We start from the raw sequence: 23,345 nt of genomic DNA on the forward strand, positions 1-23,345 counted from the left end.
TTGTTGTTGTTTTTTGTCTTATGTTGTATAAGAGCTTTATAAATTTGAGCTATTAGCCCCTTATCAGATGTATCATTGGTGAATATGTCCTCCCATTAGATGGGTTGTCTTCTCATTTGTTGATGGTTTCCTTTGCTATGCGAAAACTTTTTAGTTTGATGTAGTCCCATTTGTTTATTTTATCTCTTGTTTTCCTTGCCCGAAGTGACATATCAGAAAAAATATTGCTATGCTTTATTCTAGTATTTTTAGGGTTTTGAGTCTTACATTTAAATCTTTAATTCATTTTGAGTTTATTCTTGTGTATGGTGTAAGAAAGTGGTCTAGTTTCTTTTTTTTTTTTTTTTTTTGCATGTATCTGTCCAATTTACCCAACACCATTTATTGAATAGACTGTGTTTACCCCACTGTGCTGGTGGCAGAGTGCACTCTGTCTAGGAGTGGGCTGTAGCACTCATCAGGCTGTGGTTCTGTATTGGGATCAGGGATGGAGTGGGAAGTGTGGTATTGGTGGCTTGCACTCACAGTGTGGGGACCTGAAGTGTAGGATCCTGGGAAGTTGGGTTTGGGCTCTGGCTAGGAGGCACAGCTCTGGAGGTATGTCTGGTGCACACTCACTGCAGATGTCTGGGACCCAGGTCACAGTACCGCGATGCTCACTGCTGGAGCATGGTGGTGATTCCAAGCATGTTATGGCTGGCAAGCGGCTCCTTGCACAGGTCCAGGGGTGCTGTTTGAGATTGGTCTGGGTGTTGGTGTGGCAGCACTCCTGGCCTCTGTTGCTCCCCTCTACAAGATGGCATAGGTATTCGCCAAAGCCTAGCTGGCCTGGGAGTGCCCACAGCCGTAGCAGGGGCTCCCCATCTAGGAGAGTCTGATCTGCCAGTCCCTGGGACTCCTGAGATATCTATCTGTCCTTCACTCACCCACACACATACCACACATGCCCCTCTCATTTATTTACTCTGTCACACTCTCTCCCTCCCTACAGTCCTATTGGCCGCCATGTTGGATCTCCTCATGAGTCTTGTTAAAGGTTTGTCAATCTTGCTTATCTTTTCAGAGAACCAGCTTTTGGTTTTATTGGTCTTTTGTACTGTGTAGTGTGTGTTTTCCAGATGCTAATTTTTTTTTCTGCTCTGATTTTATTATTTCTTTTCTTCTACTCACTTTGGATTTTCTTTATTGTTCTTTTTCTAGTAACTTTAAGTGTAAAGTTAGATTGTTCATTTTTCTTGTTTCTTGAGATAGGCCTGTATTGCTATAAATTTCTTAGAACCACTTTTGCTGTGTCCCATAGGTTTGGGTTGTGTGTTCATTTTCATTTGTCTAAAGGTATCTTTGGATTTCTGCTTTGATCGCATTGTTGACCCATTAGTTCTCTGTTATTTAGACCCCAAGTGTTTGTGTGTTTTCAGGTTTTTTTCTTGTGATTGATTTCTCAGTTTCATATCATTGTGGTCAGAGAAGATGCTTAACAGGATTTCTGTCTTCTTAAATTTATTGAGACTTGTTTTGTGTCTTAACATGTGGTCTCTCCTAGAAAATGTTCCACGTGCACCTGAAAAGAATGTATATTCTGCTGTGTTGGGGTGAAATGCTCTGAAAATATCAATTAAATCTATCTGGATTAGTGTATCACTTATGTCTGTTGTTTCCTTGTGGATATATTGTCTGGAAGATTTATCCATTGATGTCAATGGGGTGTTAAAATCCCCTACTATGACTGTATTAGTATTGATCTCTCCCATTATATCCATCAAGATTTGTTTGACATATTTTGGTGCTCCTATGTTGGGTACATAAATGCTTACAAGCATTATATGCTCTTTTTGTATTTCTCCTTTTATCATTATGTAGTGTCCTCCTTTTTCTAATATTATAGTTGTTTTAAAGTATATTTTGTCTGATATAAATATTCCTACCCCAGCTTTTCTTCATTCCACATGCATAAAATATTTTTTTTTTTTACTTTTTGGTCTCTGTGTGTCTTTCATTCTGAGGTGTGTTTCTTGTAGACAGCATATATATGGTTTTGTTTTTTTATCCATTCTGCTACTCTAAGTCTTTTGATGGTGTATTTAAGCCACTTACATTTAAAGTGATTATTGATAGGCACGTATTTTTTGCTATTTTAGTTTTTTAATATGTTCCTTTGTTGTTTCTCCTCCTCCTCCTCATTATTACTCCGCTTCTTCTTTCCTTTTTATTAAAGAAGATCACCCAACACTTCTTGTAATACTGGTTTGGTGGTAATAAACTTCTTCAGATTTTCTTATCTGGAAAGCTCTTTTTTTTTCCATTTTAAATGATAGCCTCGTTGGACAGAGTTATCCTTCTTTTTTATCACTTTGAATATTTCATGGCAATCCCTTCTGGCCTGAAAATTTTCTATTGACAAATCAGCTGACAGTCTTATGGGAGCTCCCTTGTAGGCAACTGTCTTTCTCTTGCAGCTTTTGAGATTTTCTGTTTGTCTTTAACCTTTGCTATTTAATTATATGTCTTGGGGTGGGCCTCTTTGGATTCTTCTTCTTTGCAACTCTTTGTGCTTCCTTGACTTGTGTGCCTTTTACTTTCACCAGGTTAGGTGACATTTCTGCCATTATTTCCTCAAATAGGTTCTTGATCCCTTGCTCTGTCTCTTCTCCTATCATGTAGTACCCCTAAGATGTAGATATTGTTAGGCTTTATATAGTCCCAAAGGTCCCTTCAAGTATCCTCATTTTTTAAATTCTCTGCTGCTCTGATTGGGCACTTTCTACTAAATTGTCTTCCAAATTGCAGATTTGATCCTTCACTTCATCCATGCTGTTGCAGTTCTCACTAAGTTCCTTGAGCCTCCTTATAACCATTTTTTTAAACTCTATATCTGGTAAATTATATGACTGTTTTATTTAGCTCTTTTTCTGGAGATTTCGTCTATTCTTTCATTTGGGGCACATTTTCCTGTCAACCCATTTTGACTGTCTCTTAGTGCTTGTTTCTGTGTTAGGTAGATCTGCAATGTCTTCTGGTCTTGTTAAGTTGGCCTAATGTAGTAGGTGTTCTTTGGGATCCAGTGGTACAGTCTCCTTCATCACCTGATCTGGTGGTCCAGGAATGACCCTTGGGGTGGCTTATGTAAGGCATCCTGTTGTAATTGAGTTTTGATTACTTTTGGCCCACTCATGCATGGAGTCGACTCTCAGGATGACTGACTGTGAGGATCAACCCCAAACAAAGTGTATGAGCTTCCATGCAGGTGCTGACCACACAAAGCAGAATTTTCCTCAGCAGTGTTTAGTGCCTGCTGAGACCTCCCTTTGGATATGCTGCTTTTGAGGTCAATTGGTCCCTTCTCTAAAGCTGACCACTTGGTGTATCTATTCTGGGGCCTCTTGGGAGGGACTCGGGTGCAGGTCAATGTCAGACACTGCCTGTGTCTGGCCCAGGACAACCCATTTGGAGCTCAAAGTGCTCCACAGTTTGTGTCTGCCTCTGCTTGGCCTTGATGTGCATCGGAAGGACCAAGGATAGCTTCCATCAGCACTGAGCCCAGGTGATATGCTGGGGTCCAACCCCAGCGGGTCCAGGGGTCCCCAAAGGTGTGGAAGGAGTCGGCGAAGAAGGAATGACACGGAGACAGTGTTCAGTTGATCAGCAGCCTAGCCAGGATCTCCAGCCAAGTTCTGGTCTCGATCTCCAGAGAGGTTCTGCTTCGGATCTCCAGCCAGGTTCTGTGTCCATGCTCTCTTGCTAGGTTCTCCAGGTTCTCCAGCCAGGTTCTGTAGCCATGTTCCCTTGCTAGGTTCTCCAGCCAGGTTCAGTCACCAGGTTCTAGTCAGGTTCTCTTGCCAATTTCTGTAGTCAGGTTCAGTCCAGGATCTTTTGCCATGTTCTCTCGCTAGGTTCTGTCTCTAGGTTCTGAGGCCAGTTTCTGTCCAGGATCTTTTGCCATGTTCTCTCCAGCGAAGTTCTTCTGTCTCTAGAGAACGTTCTGTGTAGGTTCTGTGCCAATTTCTGTCTCTCTCTCTGTCTGTCTTCTTACATCTGTATTTATACCAGTTGATTCCAATCCTATCAATCTCTATTTCAAAGGTTAGGGCGTTTCTTATCTCCATTCCAGGGAGTAAAGATTATGTAGCTTAAGCATGATTGTTCGTAGTTAAAGTGATTAATTACCCACCTGGCACTTAGTTAAGAGGTTTTATTCCCTCCCTAACTTCAGGGGAAAATCCCTACCTGGGGAAACAACCTTTCTCAGAGACCTTGGTTAAAACACATAGTGCCTAGAAGGTGAGCAAACATATTAAGAACAGTATGCCATATATGCCAGGTCCCTTGAAACAGCAAGCATGGACCAGCTCCCGGCAATGATAGTAGGCAAAAGGCCCAAGTCACGCTGAGATCCACCACTACCTGTCTTCACCTGACAGCTGCCTGTTAGGCTAAGTCACTGAAAGAGCCTCCAATGGACCTCAAGTTGCATTATGTAGGTTCTCAGTGAGTCAGCAGGTAGGAGCGAATGGTGCTTACCAGATTGATACACGTTCAAACTCTGTGCCAGTGCTGGATCTGAGGCCACTAAGCAAAAGTCTCAGAGTACAAAATTAAAAATTGGAATGTTTTATAACACAGCAATTACACTTTAGGGAATATATTTGAAGAAATCTGAAACACTACTTTGAAAGAATATGTGCACCCCTATGTTCATTGCAGTGTTATTTACAATAGCCAAGATTTGGAAACAGACTAAGTGCTCATCAGTAGATGAGTGGATAAAAAAAGCTGTGGTACATTTACACAATTGATTACTACTTGGCTGTAAAAAAGATGAAATCTTACCTTTTGCGACAGCATGGGTATATCTAGAGATATTTATGCTAAGTGAAATAAGCCAGTCAGAGAAAGACAAATACCACATGTTTTCACTTATATGTGGACTCTAGTGAACAAAATAACAAACAAAATAGAAACAGACTCATAGATACAGAGAATAGACCAACAACTGTCAGAGGGGAGTGGGGTTAGGAGGCTGGGTGAAATAGGTGAAGGAATTAAGCAAACAACAAGAATAACAACAACAACAAAACTAATAGGCACAGACAACAGTAGGGAGACTACTAGAGGGAAAATGGGATGGGAAGGTAAAGGGGGATAAATGGCAAAGGAAGAAGACTTGACTTTGGGTGGTGAACACACAATTCAATATCAGATGATATATTATAGACTAGTACACTTAAAAACTATATAATTTCTTAACCAATGTCACCCCAATAAGTTCAATAATTTTTTTTAAATGTTACTAAGAGCTATGTTTTCTTCTAGGAGTCTTGTGGTTTCAGTTCTTACATTTAAGTCTTTAATCCATTTTGTCTTTATTCTTGTATATTGGGTAAAAAAGTGGTGTAGCTTCTTTTTTTTTTTTTTTACATGTATCTGTCCAGTTTGTCCAACACCATTTATTGAAGAGACTGTCTTTAACCCATTGCATATTCTTGCTTCCTTTTGCATAGTTTAATTGACCATATAAGCATGGATTTATTTCTGGCCTCCCAATTCTGTTTCATTGATCTATGCGTCTGTTATATACGAGTACCATGCTCTTTTGATTACTATAGCCTTGTAGTATAGTTTGGTATCAGGTAGCATGATACCTCCAACTTTGTTCTTCTTTCTCAAGACTGTTTTGGCAGTTCAGAGTCTTTTGTGGCTTTGTATAAATTTTAGGATTATTTGTTCTAGTTCTGTGAAAAATGCCATTGTTGTTTTGATAGGACTGCATTGAATCTGTAGATTACTTTGGGTAGTATAGACATTTTAACAAGTAAATGTTTTCCTATTCAGAAGCACATAAAAAAATAAAGTCTTAAAGAAAAACTTAGCTTTGATTTTAAAATGCTTATCTTTGGGAACTGGAGTTAGGACTAGGGCTGAGAAAGGGCTTATAATACTTTAATCCATGCATTCATTCAACAGAACCTTATTACTAACTATGTGCCAAGCCTCATTTATTATTTTATTTTAATATTGTATATATATATATATATATATATATATATATATATCACATTAAGAAACATTAAAAAGTTGCCAATTGAAATAAAATAATAAAAAATGACAAATATGATTTAGCATTCACCATATGAAAACCTCTTATATGACTGGAAACATTTTAAAAATTTGTGTTTATGTAGTTCCATAATGTGTAACTTTGATTCCAGCTGAGTCAAAAATTCTTATATTGCCTTTGTCCCTAACCGAACCAGAAAGACTCAAATTAGAGCATCCTTTTTACCTACACTTCTCACTGTCATTGTTTACTTAGCACTTGCAGCAAATCAAATATTTCTGAAACAAAGAGGCTAATTCTAGAGAGAAAAATATCTTATGGTATAGACTGAATTGGGTCTTTATAGATTATTTATACAGTAATTTTACTTGTAAAAATAATTTAAGGAATTTTATAATTCTAAAATGAGATTGTTAAAAGAGAGCGAAGGAAAGCAGAAATATTATCTAGAAGAGGCCATTTTTTAAATACCGATAGAAGAGAACCCTGCTATGGTTTGCTTCTTGCAATGCAAGTTCTAAAAGGTCACAGGTCAAACCAAACTTTTTGAACTATGACTACTTGCAGAAAGAACTGCAGCATGCTTTACACATACAGCTGGGTAAGCATTTTCACTGGCATGCACTGAGAAGGAAGTCTGGGGAATCCTTCTATAGTGAAGATGGGTCAGATCCTCCCATAAGTTTCCTTGTGCCCCACCCTCCGCAGTTCCTTTCTTTTTCTTTAATCCTCTCCTGAGGACATTTTCTCCATTGATTTTTAGAGAGAGTGGAAGTGAGGGAGAGAGGGAGAAAGAGAGAGAGAAACATCATCGATGTGAGAGAGACACATCAATTGGTTGCCTCCTGCACATGCCCAAACTGGGGCCAGAGATCAAATCAGCAATCCAGGTACTTGTCATTGACAGGAAATTGAGCCAACGACCATTTAGTGTGCAGGCTGATGCTCTAATCACTAAGATACATCAACCAGGGCTCCTTCCATTTTTTTTTTTTTTATATAGAGAAGTTCCAAAGAAGGCAGAGATCCCATGACAATATACAGTTCTTCACAACAGGCTTCCTCCCCTGCAGCAGTTAATAAAATGAAATGTCTGCTTATGCAGCTTTTTGCAGCAGTTCTCTTGGGAGAACTAGAATGCTGCTTAGCCTGTCATAATTTTTTGCTCTGCCGTGAAAATTATCTCTCAACCACACTCCCCTGTACCTCTGCCTATAAACCAAACTAAGTTTGCCATTCACTAAAAAGCAAACTTCTTTCCCAAACCCCCTCCATGACCCTCCTTCCAGTCTATTAAGAACTTAATGTTTATTTTTATCTTGGTCTTGGTGTAGCTAAAGAAAAAAAAAAAGTGAAGTTCTATTAATAGGAAATTTACAATAATATAAAAATCAAACTCCAAGTAAGAAAGCTTTTTTAGGGCTAGGGACCAGGCATTGCATAGATAGGAAAAAGCAGGAAGAGTTCACTTTACCCAATATTATACCATCTATTTCTATAGTTTTGGAGAAAACACTCTACTCTGCTACAGATCCAGTGCAGGGGAATTACCATATGGAAAAGATAATCTAAATTAAGGTCAGATGAGGGGGATATCTGAGCCATTAATATAAACCAATTAGTTTGCTCTCTCAATGAATAGAATTTTTCAAGAATTTCCTGCTGTAAGCCAAGGGTGGAAATGGAACATAACTTCACTGTGATAAATGTAACTAGCTAGTTTCATTGGTAGAATAGGTCAGTGCTAGGCTAATGGTAGATCACCAGGAAATTGGAGCGACTAACGCTCAGTGGTAAAGAGCCCTGGCTAACACCAGATGGCACAGGATGCATCTCACTCCCTTTACCTACTGTGCACTTAGGCTTTAATTTCCTTCTGTGTAACGTGGGGCATAATAATTACTCATAATGTGCCGAAACCGGTTTGGCTCAGTGGATAGAGCGTCGGCCTGCGGACTGAAGGGTCCCCGGTTCGATTCCAGTCAAGGGCATGTACCTGGGTTGCAGGCACATCCCCAGTAGGGGGTGTGCAGGACACAGCTGATCGATGTTTCTCTCTCGTTGATGTTTCTAACTCTCTATCTCTCTCCCTTCCTCTCTGTAGAAAATCAATGAAATATATTTTAAAAAAATAATTACTCATAATGTGATTGTGGGGAATAGATGAATTACTATATATGAAATGCCTGGCACATCAAAAGCATTCATAAAACATGATCTCTATATATAAAAGGCTAATATGCTGTGTCCCTCTGACCGTCTGACCAGTCACTATGATGCACACTGACCACCAGGGGGCAGACGCTCAATGCAGGAGCTGCCATGATGCACACTGGCCATTTACAAAGAAACAGCACCACAGACCTGGCGCTGACAAACCAATACTCGGCTTCCCCCAAGTGGGACACAGGCCCCACCACCGCCCCGGAGTGACAGCACACCAAATCACAGCCAAAGCTGCTGAGACCCCCGTGGCTCAAAATGCGGCCCACAACCCAGCCCAGCCAGGAAATGGTTGCTGTGGATGCCGGGTAATGATGTCACGTAGCAACACCTGGCTTCCTCTCCCTAGCGACTACCCTCCTTGCAGTTTCTTCAGCCCAGGAACATGACTTGCTTTATATATAGCCAGGTGCAATCATTTTACACTTTAACCAGATGTCTGTGAAGCATTTTCATGTGCCTCATCTCATTTGATCCTCACAGAAGTCCTGGAGTAGGTAGATAGGAGACTTGGTAGAATCCTATTTTCTTTTCATTAGCCGAAAAATGGAGATTTAGAAAGTTTAGAAACTTGACCTGACTGAAAAGAAGTAAGAAATGGTGGGCCTTGAAATTAACTTCAGGCTTTCTCACTGCGCAGAATATAGTCAAACACTGCTGCATTTAAATATTTTACCCTTTGTTCTTCCTGCATGATCTACAATAATAATCTGCTTCATGTTGATATTTACTGCTGTGTTGCTGACAATTACCTGAAAGAGAAGTTGGGGTGCTTCACTGGGCTGGAAAACGTTTTTAGCTACATCAGAAAAAAGGTCTAATTAAGCAAGTTTATTCTATATTTATAAAAGGCTAAGTTGACTCTCACATGCACGATATGTATAAAGCTCTTGCTGGTGCCAGTCACATACGTGTGTTTTGATCTGTCATTGCCGATCGTGAATTTGGTTGACACTTCTATTATAGAGAAAGGGCGAATAGTGATATTAAAATGTTTCTTCTAATTAATTTCCTTTCAATGTGCATGAATCCATGCACTGGGTCACTAGTCTGTAATATTAATTATTATTACATTTTTGCATTTAACTTAGGATGCAAAATAATTACCTGTTATAGCCACTGAGTTCTAACTGGGTGGCCACAGTAAATTTTATTTTGTTGCAAAATAGAAAGAAAAGCAAATATTTATAAAATTCAGTGTGTTGAGTTTTTTGCCATGTTTTCTCTGCACTCATGGTGTCCAAATCTAGAAGACCATATAAAGATAACAACTGAAGGACTTACGTAAGGGTTAGGAGTAATCTTTACTTTCCCACATTGAAATGGTTGATTTGGGGCGTTAGTGTGTCATTTTGCAATGACCTAATCTAATATGTGACCTAATATGTAGTCGTGGACTGAAGCCAATTGTGTCAAGAACCAATTGTAAATAGTCAAAAATTTTGTAAGCTGGTTGTTAAACTGTTGGCAGCTTGAAATCATCCATGTGGGAGTACTTACCACAGAAATCAGTAACCACTACAAACTGGGGTCTTTTTTCCTCTCCTGGGAGAGCCAATTTACCAGCCTGCCCTGAGTATGTGTGTCATACAACACATGAAAGGAAATAGGGACACTTCAAAGGTCATGATTTTTTCTTTCCAAAGTGAGTTTTCATCCTATCTAATTGATCTTTCCACCTATTCTATGACCATGGCAGAGTACTAGTGTTATTATTATTGTTGTTGCTTTTGTTATTATTTTACATATTTGGAATCTGAAACAATAATGCATAGTAATTAATAACCAAAGTAATGCTTATCAGGACAGAACCAGGACTAAAACCCAGGTTTCTGGACTTACCATACATTTGTTCTATCCTGGTTTTGAAATAATAACATAAGATTTTATTTTTTGCAATTTGGAACTTCCAATGACTTTTAGGAGATGCTACAATATTTTCTAAATAAAAAATAAATCATCTGAATTCAATATTCTATATGTCACTTGAGAGAGGGGATTGAAGGAGTGAGATAAAGTTGAAGACAGGGTAAATATATCCCATAGATGTAAATATTTCATTTGTCAACATTAGGAAAATTTTATGCTGATAGCCTTTGGGTGTGGAAAGAGGACATCTAAGAAAGGGAACATGTACATTTGTTCCTGAGGAAGACTTAAGTATAATTAGGAATCTTGAACTGACATATAAAATGCTTAAGAAAATTTACAAAGCAGTTTTGTTCAAAACTGGGAATTTACACTGCACTTAGAGGTTGATCAAAGAAGGCCTACTGAATGGAAGAATTTTGAGGTGTACTTTTCTGGAGGTATCAACCAAACTTCAATTGCTGCAGAGGACAGGAGAGGGTCCTGCACCCTCTGGTATGCTGGAATGATGAAGCCAGTACTTGCCCCATCACCACCTGCGCCAGAGTACCTCCAGCCCTCTGGACATTGCTCTAGAATGGTACTTCCTTCTAGGAAGGGAAAGAAGAAATTCAAAGCAGATAACTTTATTATATTTTTTCCAGTCTTGTAAAGGAACTGAGGTTGACAATTTGTAACAAAATAGATTGATGCCTGGGGTTTTCATTTTCCTTTCTATCACTTACCTGAGTCATTTTTGACATTCTAGTGGATAAATCACTGTATTAGGCATGGGATATCTGAGAAAATGTTCCTATTGTTCTCTGTGAAGCTACAGGACATATTGTTGTACCACAATTAACAAAAATCCAGAAGACAAATATCCAAACTCATAAACCAAATGAATGAGGGTATGTTATTTGCATCACAGAAAGAGCTCTTCATTTTATAAAAGGATCTGCCATTGTTTTATTCATTTTTTCAGCATTTGTTAAGTACAGATTATATTTCAGGCCCTAAAGACACAAGCTGTGTAAAAGAGATTCCACTGCCCTCACAGAACTTGGAGGACATTGGAGAAGACTAAGATACTCTGGCATAATTAATCACACTTATTTGTTATAATAGATGCTCAAATAATTTAGGAATATATCCATCAGGACAGTTAACTGTTGCAGAAATTGAGTAAGTACAAAAAGAAGGTGATACTTCAAGTGGAAATTAATGGGTTCACCAGACAAAAAGGAATAGCTATCCTAAAGAATGGCAAAGTATACAAGTAAGCAAATATTAAAAGAAGATCAATGTGTTGCTATGGTTTCCATTGCATTCATGTTGTTATGATCTAGAAGACCACTTACATATAATAACCAGACTCATGTGAGGTTAGGAGTAATCCTCACTTTATATCTCAGGAGTGAAAAGATTGTTGTTGTTATAATTGGAGTGAGAACACTGAAGATTCTAGAGATAGAGAGATTAGGTGTAAGAAATAGAAAATCACTGAACACTTTTAGCAAGAGCAGGAGTGTCATGCTCTGATTTATAACTTTCAAAAGATGATTTTAGAGATAACATAGAGAATGGATTGAAAGGTAGAATTCTTTAAATAGAAGCTCCTTTATTGCATTTAAAATGTGATGTTATTTACAAACTAGTAGCCCGGTGCATGAAATTCATGCACATTGAAAGGGAATTAATTAGAGGAACGTAATTTGGACTCACTATCTAATATCAATAACATGTGAGTGTGAGGCAGTCCACGTTTCTGAAATTCAATGACATGAATTTTAGCTATTATTTTGCCAAATAAATGGACTTTACAGATATCATTTAAAAGAGCATTCAGCTTAATATTAAAAACTCTGGCTACCAAGTCAGGTTTGTTTTCAACTTTTTGCCAGCATTGTGAATTGTTTGCAATATCTGCCCATTTAGGGTTGCATGTCATGGTTATGAATAAATAGGGCTTCCCATACTTCATTACAATTGCCATAACATCCTGATATCACTGTTGAATATATCTGAGTCTATCCTCAGAAGATGATGGAAGTATTATCATTTTACCAATCGGCACATTGTCATTTTCAGATATATATTTGAGATAATCCATCAAACCACTATACTTTTCAACTCTAAACTTAGATTGGTTTGCTTTGATGAAATTTATCCGATTGGCCTCCATTTTTAAATATGAATCCACAAGAAACTGTTAATTTTCCTGCATTTAAAATAGGATTGAACGTGTCCCACACAGAGAGATGAAATCCATAATGCTGCATTTGTGTGACTTGTGTCCTTACATTTTGTCTAGTATTATTGTCGATTACACTGTTGTCTCTGAGTCTTAATGCAATTCTGTCCCCCAGCCTTTTTCACCATGTGGAAAAAGAATAGGATATGTCATTGCAACTACTGTAGGAAACAGGATACTGATTTGTTTCATTTTAGTGGCATTTGGATTATTGGGATCTGGTTTACAATGAATGAGCAAGTCCTTTTCAAAAGGAGGTTCTCCATCTTCGTTTCTGAATATGACAGCAACCTCAGTTACACGGGGAGAATTATATCTACCTGGGTCACTGTTATGCTCATATTTAATCGCCATTGTTACTTCTGTGGGAGCAATACCTTTTGCTGCTGCTTCAGATTGGGTTTCCTTTTCTACCTCTTGTAGCATCTTGTACGATTTTGTTAATTCACTTATTTCATGCATGAGGTTGTTGATGTTGATCATGAGTCTTTCTGAGCAGCCCTGATTTTCTGGCATTGGTAATCTTTTACTTGTAGCTTTGGCTGTATCCAAAATATAGAGTTGAGCAAACTTCCGAGAAACAACATCCAAAGGATGTAAAGTTCCAGTATGGTGATAAACTTGTCCATGTATTCTAAAACAGTATGGCCCATATCCTAATGGCGATGCAATATTTGCACCCATGGAAGCAAAAACAAAAGAACTATTTATGGAATGAATATTTTCCATGAAATTTTTACTGTCAAAATCTTCATTTGTCATTAATCTTTTTAAATATACCGGGTAATCTGGAAAATGTATATCATTTGGACAGACTTTCCCTTTGCTACAACATTGAGTAAATTTCGCATCAGATTTTTTTCATCAGAAAAATTTAGTGATAGGCAAAATTCACATCAAACAGTCATTCCACCACAACTATGTTCGAGGATCCCATTGTCGCTGAGAAGGCAGTTCCTACCAGTATTCGTAGTACTTGTTGATGACTGTTCTCTAGACATATTCTGTCGTCGCCACCGCCTTCTTTCAACTTCAAAGACATGTTGGTCTTTAGACATTTTCTGTCGATAACGCCGGTGTTTTTTGGCATCAGAGCGATGTTTTTCCAGTAGCTGGTGTTCAGATACATCCTGTGGCATGTGCCGCCTTCTTTCAAGATCAGACGCACGCTGCTCTGCAGACACTTTCTGTTGATAATGCCGGCATCTTTCCGCTGCAGAGCTATGTTGTATCAACAGTTGTTCTTTAGACATAGTCCCACCTCTCTACTGTCACAGTCTGAGATGCAGGTGAATGAAAGTCCTGGCCATCAGGCCACTGAGAGCTGTCTGACCAATGGCTGATTCTGGCTGATTCTGTGGGGATGGGACTTCGTCCTCCCTGTTGTCAGTTTCCACAGCTGTAATGAGGAAGCTGGGGTGACAGAGGGAGCCGTGTCCTCCAAGCCACTCTCTCTCTCTTGCTCTGTTCTATGTCCAGCGGTCTCCTGCTCTGCTAAGTCCTCCAACCTCCCTCTCTCTGCCAGCAAGGTCCCAGGAGCCCACAGGCATGGCTAGGCACAGGTGGCCTTGCCTCCTCTGGCCAGCGAAGGTCCTGGGAGCCCACGGGCTTGGCTTGGTGCAGCAGGCCTCGCCTCCCGTGCTGGCAGTGGTCGCCTCCTGGGGTGCCTGACACCTGCATATGCAAATTAACCGCCATCTCTGTTGGGTTAATTTGCGTAGTCACTCTGATTGGCTTGTGGGCATGGCTTGTGGGCATGGCTTGAGCGTAGCGGAGGGATGGCTAATTTGCATGTTTCTCTTTTATTATATAGGATGTTCAGCTTGTGTGGAGCACCAAATGCTTAACCCATCCCTGTAGCAAACAAGCATACTTGTGATTGATGGGTGAAATCCAGTTAAGCACAGAGCCTTCAGTGCTTTAATGCTGTGTGCTTCCATTTTCAAGTAGCACAGAGCAGTTCTGCTGAGAGAAACTTGAAAACTGATAAATTATGAATGTACCACCCACATCATAAATATTTTCAAAGTGTCAAAACAATAGCTACAAATAATTCAGATATAGGTTTCCTATCATTTATCTTTTATTTCCCCACCAAAAATATCTACAAGTTCCTTGAAACCATAAGGTTACTTGCTTTTTCCTTTGCTTTGAGATGTTGTCATAAATTATTTTCTGGGCTACGTACAAAGCTTAGAAGGGATTCACTTCATCCTTAAAGTTAACAAAGAAAGCTTAAAGGCATTCCTCAAAATGAGGGCAATAATACAGATGACTGACCCTAAATATTTTTCCAAGTATTTTCTGAATTGAGTTTAGAATTTGCTTCTTATGGCTGGCATCCTATTGAGCTAATGATGTTCAAATTTAGAAGATATAAATAATTTTTAAAAGTTGCTTCTGAAGATCCTGTGAAATACTAAAGAGGGCCCTGATAATTCAGGTTAGTGCTGTTGGGATGCTTGGTGATTTAACCAGGGATCCTGGCAGGCGGTTGATTTTATCCTTGTGTTTTAAATAAACTTAACTTGGAAATCATCTTATTGGCACTTATCACCCCAATTCTACTGGGCTAACATAGCAGATTATTGTTCCCTTTTTCATTTTTAACTTTTAAAAAATATTTTTATTTATTGCAGAGAGGAAGGGAGAGGGAGAGAGAGATAGAAATATCAATGATGAGAGAGAATCATTGGTTGGCTGCCTCATACATGCCACCTATTGGGGATTGAGCCTGCAACTTGGACATGTGCCCTGACCAGGAATTGAACTGTGACCACCTGGTTCATAAGTGAATGCTCAACCACTGAGGCACACCAGCCTGGCTCATTTTTAATTTTTAAAAGAGGTGAGAGACTTTAGAAAATTCAATCTCAAACTTTTTGAACCAAATAATCCAGGAAAATGACACTCCACCTGCTATTTACAGATGACCAGGTAGATCATATTATAAGTCAGAGACTGAAAATCAATGAACTCTACTTTTTCTTTCTTCTTTTAACTGAGTCAACAGATCCTTGTATTTTATTAACCAAGAAGGGAGAGGAAAGTGCTGACAATAGAAAATTACCTGGGATCAACTCAGACTGTAGATTGAAAAATTTTCAGCCATTGGCTTTTAAAAATATATATTTATCTGTAAGACCATTTGAGTTCAAAATTTTATTTTAACCACAGCTTTATTTATCATAGTTCAATAGATTTAGGTTATGATAATTTCCTTTAAGACCCAAAGGGTTCCAGGCCTTTGTTGCACAGGAACTCAGGAGGCTAGGTGGGTGGCTTTGATGATTATCAGTCAATGATGTTTAAGGTTAGGGGGTAGGAAAGAAGTAGCCTAGTTTACAAAATTGTCCAAATAATCTTCTTAAAGCATCACTTCAATCGTTGTGATTGGATCAAGACTAAATCCTCTACCCTAGGATCTAATTCCTTCAACTTCCAGATCTCACTTGATCTGAGCTTTTTTATTTTTGCTCTTCTCTGGTGCCACACCCATAAGTTGGTGCTCTATGATTTTCCTGTTCCTTTATTATTATGGCTTATATTTTGTATCTTTACCCTTATTGCTCATCTCCAACCTAGGACACTCTTTACTTCTCTCCATTAAAATAAATCCTCAAATTCCTTTAAGACCTAGAGTTTAAAATACCACCTTGCCAAACTTACCCATTCCTCAAGAATACCTTGGTGTCCATAAGGCATGTCATATGATATCTGCAACTGCTGTACACCCTTTGTCATGCATCTTTAGCCCTTTCATTCAAAGGTCATAGGACTTTCAGGCTGAAGGGACCTTAATGACCATTTACAAGAGTGGATGATGAGGCCCAGAGAGATTAAGGGACTTTTCCAATGACACTAAATAGTACAGTGAAGGCTGATCCCCCTGAAGACCCAGTGACATCATGAGATGACTTCAGAATCATAAAATAATGGTTGACTCATGTTTATTCCAGGTTCAGAGTTGAATCCTAATCTCAGAAAACAAGATTCCCAGGTAATTCTTGTGTGACATTTCCTAGTTCTGTACTCTAGGTATATTTCAGAGTATCACATTATCTACTCATTCCAAGGTCAGGGAGCATGTTATATTTGGGAAAGTTTCTTTAGCTGTTTTATGTAAATTACTGTTTCCTCTTCCACTTTCCCACAGCAACCATTTACTTTGCATAGCAACTATTCATCAATTTTATAATGAGTTGAACTGTGATTATCATATAATTATAATAATAATGTTACAATTGAACTGTAAAGTCATGGGGCAGGCAATGGAATTGTTTTGAATAATTGTATCCCAACATCCAGCACAATGCCTTGAACACAGCAAGTACTAAAGAAGTGTTGACTGAGTAAATGAATATGTGTGCCTTTTTCCAGGTTGAATGTAAAGTCTACAGGATGGTGACTTAGTTCCTGTTAGCTTAAAGCAAGCCAATTAAAGCCAAATCAGGGTTTTAAAATAAAATACACTAGAACAGGGTAGTGCCATTGGGACCATTGGTACAATAGGTCTTTGCAGCTTTTTTGTACTACTCGCACCCTGGGCACTGCAGAGTTGAAGGAGCCGAGCTCACAGGCCAGTCATCATGTCGCACTTCTAGTGATACGGAGAGAAACCAAGGGAACTGGTGCTGGCAAAGGAGAGTTATAAAGGGCTTTCAGTTATTATGGTCCCTTAATAATTGTGTGGATTGCAAGAAATCCTCCAGGATTTGTCTATGTGGAATTTGAAGACACTAGAGATGCAGAAGATTCAGTTTGAGGCCTGGATGGCAAGGTGACTTAAAGTTCCTGAATAAGGGTTGAACTATCAATAGGAATGCCTCAGAGATCTCATTTTGATAGACCACCTGCCTGATGTCCCTTTGATCCAAATGGTAGATGCTATGAGTGTGGTGAAAAAGGATATTATGGGGAAACCAAGATGGCGGCATAGGTAAACACCTGAAATTGCTGCCTCACACAACCACTTCAAAACTACAACTAAAGACAAAACAGACATCACCCAGAACCACAGGAAGGCTGGCTGAGTGGAAATTCTACAACTAGAAGGAAAGAGAAAAGCATACTGAGACTCAGGAGGTGCAGAAGTAAAGTGCAGAGGTACGGAGGCTTGAGCATGCGCGGAAAGGGCTGGCAAAGGAGGATGCTGGTGTCTTTTGCAAATGGGAGGGAGGCACAAGCTCCCGACGGCTCTGACTCCAGTTCTGGGCAAGTGTCTTGGGACGCAGGCTCATATGGGGAGAAACTGGACTGTTTGGCAGTGGGCGGAACTCGAGGGCAGCTTTCTCAGAGGTGCTTGCAGTGATTACCATGGGACACTGAGACCCGCCGGGGTCTATTAGGGCAGGGCTGAGGATCAGCAATAGCTGTTTGCTCCACCTTGTTGATTCCCTGAGACCCTGCCCCACCCAAGCTATGAGCAGAGGCTTTTGCATATGAATGGGCTGGCCCTTTGAGATCTAAAATTACCTAACAAACTGCAACTAGGTCAGAGAGAACCAGAAAATCCAAAAGAAGGCTCAAGGCCCCACAGCAGCTTGCATTGCTTCACAGCTGGGCCTCATCTGAGCACCTCCAAACCCCAAACAAGGAAGAGGAAACTGCATATCTCTCTGTAGCTCCTACTGGGTAGCCTCAGGAAGAGGGTAAATTAGCACCTCCTTAGAGATCCAAGAGCCCGTGTACCTAGTGGCCAGAGTGGGACCATCCAGATTACAACTCCTCAGATCCATAAGGGACACACTCAGGGGTCAGACTCAGTGAGCACCAAAGCCCCACTGAAGCAAGTCTTGCCCCATAAGGGTGTCTCCAGCACAGAAGTTCTCCCACTGCAGACACAGCTGATTCTCACAGACAATTGACCTGGAGGTCAATTCCTCCCAGTAATACCATTAACAATTAAGGCTTAACTACAACAAGACTGTGCACACAGCCCACCAAGAGGTGCACCAAGAGTGTCCACCTCAGGTAATTGGGGAGGCTGAGCCACTGGGCCCTATAGGACACCTAGCACACAAAGCCACTCTATCAACACAGGGAAGCAGCCAAAATGTGGAGAAAAAGAAACAGATCACAAATGACAGAAATGGAGGAAAGCAAACTACTGGATATAGAGTTCAAAACCACGGTTATAAGGTTACTCAAGAATTTTCTAGAAACCACTGATAAATTTAGTGAGACCCTCGAGGATATGAAAAAGGACCAACTAGAAATTAAGCATACACTGACTGAAATAAAGAATAATATACAGAGATCCAACAGCAGACAAGAGGATCCCAAGAATCAAGTCAAAGATTTGAAATATGAAGAAGCAAAAAACACCCAACCGGAAAAGAAAAAAGAATCCAAAAATATCAAGATAGTGTATGGAGCCTCTGGGACAACTTCAAGCATCCCAACATTCGAATTATAGGGGTGCCAGAAGAAGTGAGAGAGCAAGATATTGAAAACCTATTTGAAGAAATAATGACAGAAAACTTCCCCTATCTGATGAAAGAAATAGACTTACAAGTCCAGGAAGCACAGAGAACCCCAAACAAAAGGAATCCAAAGAGGACCACACCAACACACATCAAATTAAAATGCCAAGGGCAAAAGACAAAGAGAAAATCTTAAAAGCAGCAAGAGAAAAAAAAAGTCAGTTACCTACAAGGGAGTACCCATACGATTGTCAGATGATTTCTCAACAGCAACTATGCAGGCCAGAAGGGAGTGGCAAGAAATATTCAAAGTGATGAATAGCAAGAACCTACAACCAAGATTACTTTATCCAACAAAGCTATCATTCAGAATTGAAGGTCAGATAAAGAGCTTCACAGATAAGAAAAAGCTAAAGGAGTTCATCACCACCAAACCAGTATTATATGAAATGCTGAAAGGTATTCTTTAAGAAGAGGAAGAAGAAGAAAAAAGGTAAAGATAAAAATTATGAACAACAATTGCATATCTATCAACAAGTGAATCTAAAAATCAAGTGAATAAAAAATCTGATGAACAGAGTAAACTGGTGAATATAATAGAATCAGGGACATAGAAAGAGAGTGGAGTGCCCTAACCGGTTTGGCTCAGTGGATAGAGCGTCGGCCTGCGGACTCAGGGGTTCCAGGTTCGATTCCGGTCAAGGGCATGTACCTTGGTTGCAGGTACATCCCCAGTGGGGAGTGTGCAGGAGGCAGCTGATCGATGTTTCTCTCTCATCGATGTTTCTAACTCTCTATCCCTCTCCCTTCCTCTCTGTAAAAAATCAATAAAATATATTTTTAAAAAAAAGAAAGGGAGTGGACTGACAATTCTCAGGGGGGGAAAGGGGTGTGGGGGATGTGGGAAGAGACTGGACAAAAATCGTACACCTATGGATGACGACAGTGGGGGCGGGTAAGGGCAGAGGGTGGGTGGGAACTGGGTGGAGTGGAGTTATGGGGGAAAAAAGAGGAACAACTTTAATAATCTGAACAATAAAGATTTATTTAAAAAAAGAAAAGAAAAAGGATATTATGCTTATGATTATCATTGCTATAGCTGGCGAAGAAGAAGCAGCAGGTCACAGTTTAGATCACATTCCAAATCCAGAGGTAGACAGTACACTCACTCACAAAGCAGGAGCAGGAGAAGAAAGTCAAGATCAGCATCTCCTCAGTGACCAAGATCTGTGTCTCTTCATAGATCACGATCAGCTTCACTCATACGATCTAGGTCTGGTTATATGAAAGGATTGAGATCACCATTGAGGTCAAGATCAAATCCAGGTGTCTTTCATGACCAAGAAGCAGCTAATCAAAGTCCAAATCTCCATCTCCAAACGAAGTTATTCCTCATCAGGAAGTCTGCGAAGACGTGCAAGTCCCGAAAGAGAGGACTGAAGTTCTCAAGTTCACCTTTTAGGGAAAAGTTATTTTGTTTACATTATTATAAGGGGTTTGTAATGTTTGTAAAATGTAACTAATCAAAATTTATTTGGATTATTACTTTGTAAATTCACAGTCAGATAATATAAATTTTTGTTGAATGTATTAACATCTTATGATTTGAAAATGTGGGTTATTATTTAAACATTTAAATAAAATGTTTCTAACTAGAAAAAATACACTAGGAGTTACTAACTTAAATGCCTATAGATGCAAGCAGGGAACATAGATGAGCAACAACAGACTGAGTGTGAGAAATACAACACGAAGTGCAGACACAATCATTAGAAAATGATACTAAGTGATAATAATGGTGAGAAATGTGGGGAAGAAGAAGGAAAGAAAGAAAGAAAGAAAGAAAGAAAGAAAGAAAGAAAGAAAGAAAGAAAGAAAGAAAGAAAGAAAGAGAGAGAGAGAGAGAGAGAGAGAGAGAGAGAGGGAGGGAGGGAGGGAGGGAGGGAGGAAGGAAGGAAGGAAGGAAGGAAGGAAGGAAGGAAGGAAGGAAGGAAGGAAAGAGAAGGAAGGGAAGGAAGGGAAGGAAGGGAGGAAGGAAGGAAGGAAGGAAGGAAGGAAGGAAGGAAGGAAGGAAGGAAGGAAGGGAGAAAAGAGCAGGTATATCCCTCATCTAAGCAGGCTGTTTTTGTCAGATAGGAATGGAAACCCAGTGTCACTAGAAGTTCTGATATTTATAGAGAGGCTGAAATGCAGATTTTAATATAAAATATCACAGTAGTGAAATACTGATCATTTGTTTTAAAAGAAAACACTGTGTGGACAAATCTTTCTGTGGGCAGCCCAGAGGCAGCCAATTCCCAGACTTCTGATCTAGAATCAAAGGGACTCTGCATGGGTTATTGAACCTGGTGTTTCTCACCTTCCCTGTGTGGGACCTCCTCTGCAGGTAGATAGCATCATGTTCTGAACGCTGTGCCCACCTAAGAACCAGATGGGCCATGTTGTGCCTACCGAGGCCAAGAAGAAAGAGCACAGATGGATCCTGATGGGAGGCTCTGCAGCTTCAGGACCCGGTAATTGACTTGACATTTTTAAAACAGAAAAATCAACAAGGCTTATGCACTCTAAATTGACCTTGAAGTGCTCTCTAAGAAAAATTACCATCAAGCCTATCTGAAACATCTTTCCAGAGGACTGTCTATAATCAATGTTTTCTTCGGATGTGCATCGCCCCCCTCTCCTGCCTCATGCTATGTGCTGGCTCCTGGAAAGGCCATTGTCCTGATCTGGTCAAGCGTGCAAATTCCCGTACCTGGTAGCATCCACATACTAGTACCCATGACTGTTCCTGCCATTACCCTATGTAATTCTCTGGCACCTTCAAAGTGGCATGAAGGGTATCCATTTAATCCTGCAGCTGCCCACGATGGACCCCATATGTAAGTTTCCCTTAATAAACTCTGTTAGTTGTTACACTAGAGTGGTAGCCTCTTTCTTCCATCACTACCTGCCCTCTGCTTATGGAGGTAGATTTTCAGTGTTGGGCTTTTCCCTGGGCCTGCATGTATACACACCTACAGACATGGTGGGGCAAGTTAGGTTTACAGTTGTGAGTACAAAAAAGACAAAACACAGAGGATATTTTTAATTAGTATTTAGTAATTATTGTATTATTTTTCCATATGAACAACTATAAACCTATTTTTGCCACACCCTGTTTTTGGTATAATTCATAAATTAGTCGTGTGTAATTGATTGGGATCTTTTGTACATTAACACAGAAGAGCATGTGCATGAGAAAGGGCTTTTACATACTAATTTGGTTTAAGCATGCAATATATTACCTATTTCTTATACAGTAAGCCATGCCTACTTAAAGCCAGAACAATTGGTTTTCAACTATAGAAAGTTGTGCCACGCCAGCACGACCAAGGGTGATTCCGAGTGGGGGGATGAAAGAATTAAGGAAAGACAGACAAGAGAATAATAGCTGGGTCTCGGTGGGATGCTGCCTCCCTGATGAGGAGACAACAACAGCGCCCACAAGTCGTGTCTTTATTTTATAGCAGATGCCACGAGGCAAAGTAGGGGCGTGATCACATTGTTTACAGCATTCTCGTGAGTTTCAACCTCACTTAACTACATGCACCCGAACTCTATCACAAGGCACGTGGGGCCACGTGTTTGGACCATAGGTTCAAGCTTACAACCACAGCCGTTGGCTATGATTGTGCTGGGAGGGCCCTGCCTTCCAGCTGGATCTTGCACGTGTCAATGAGAGGACCCTGTCCTTTCATTAGTCCGAGACTTGAACCTTGCCAAAACACTGTACCCGCACCCCACAGGAAGTTAATCAAATTTCTTTCTTGTATGGGTGCCAATATGTTTTTGATACACCTCCCAAAAAAACCCTTAAGCAGCACGCGCGCACACACACACACACACACACACACACACACACACACACACCCTGAGCTATGTGCATAGAAGAGGTTAGGTAAAAAGACAATTTTATCAAAATGCTTTGTGTGTGTGTACATGAGCCTAAAATAATCTTCATTCAGTTGCAAGTTCACTGATCAGCCCAATGTGCCAAGGAGAAAGCTGGCAGTCAGAATCAGTAAGCCACAGGAGCGGACTTGGAAACAATCTAGTGACTATCACGTCAGCAGCTAACACATGTTCCAACGTCACTCAGCAATTTTTTGAGCTCCTGTTGTGTGCCAAGCACTGTGTGAACACTAAGACTCACCTCTTACCCAAATTCTGTCCACAGGTTGCTCAAAGATCATTTTTCTTTTTTTAATATTTATCTTTAGTGTTGAAATTATTACAGATGCCCCCTCTTTTTTCCCTTGACCCCGTCCACCCCACAGCCACCACTCTCCAGCCTTCACCACACTATTGTCTGTGTCCATGGACTATGCATATATGCATACAACTTCCCCAGTTAATCTCTCCCCACTCCCCACCTCTGCCTTCCCTCTGGGATTCGACATTCTATGCTTCCATGTCTCTGGATCTATTCTGTTCACCATTTATTTTGGTCCATAGATTTCACACAAGAATGAAATCATGTGATACTTATCTTTCTCTGACT

The 23,345-nt window shown here is 40.0% G+C and overlaps 1 pseudogene across 1 annotated transcript; it reads left to right on the forward strand.

Moving 5' to 3' along the window:
• The first annotated feature begins 1,005 nt into the window (after positions 1 to 1,005).
• On the forward strand, positions 1,006 to 20,245 carry LOC308513820 (annotated as a pseudogene). The gene is made up of 3 exons: positions 1,006 to 1,036; positions 16,937 to 17,278; positions 19,847 to 20,245. The product of its transcript is annotated as an uncharacterized misc_RNA (transcript).
• Positions 20,246 to 23,345: the final 3,100 nt, after the last annotated feature.

Source organism: Myotis nattereri (genome assembly GCF_964212035.1).
Source record: "Myotis nattereri genome assembly, chromosome: 2".
In the NCBI taxonomy this organism is placed as follows: domain Eukaryota; kingdom Metazoa; phylum Chordata; class Mammalia; order Chiroptera; family Vespertilionidae; genus Myotis; species Myotis nattereri.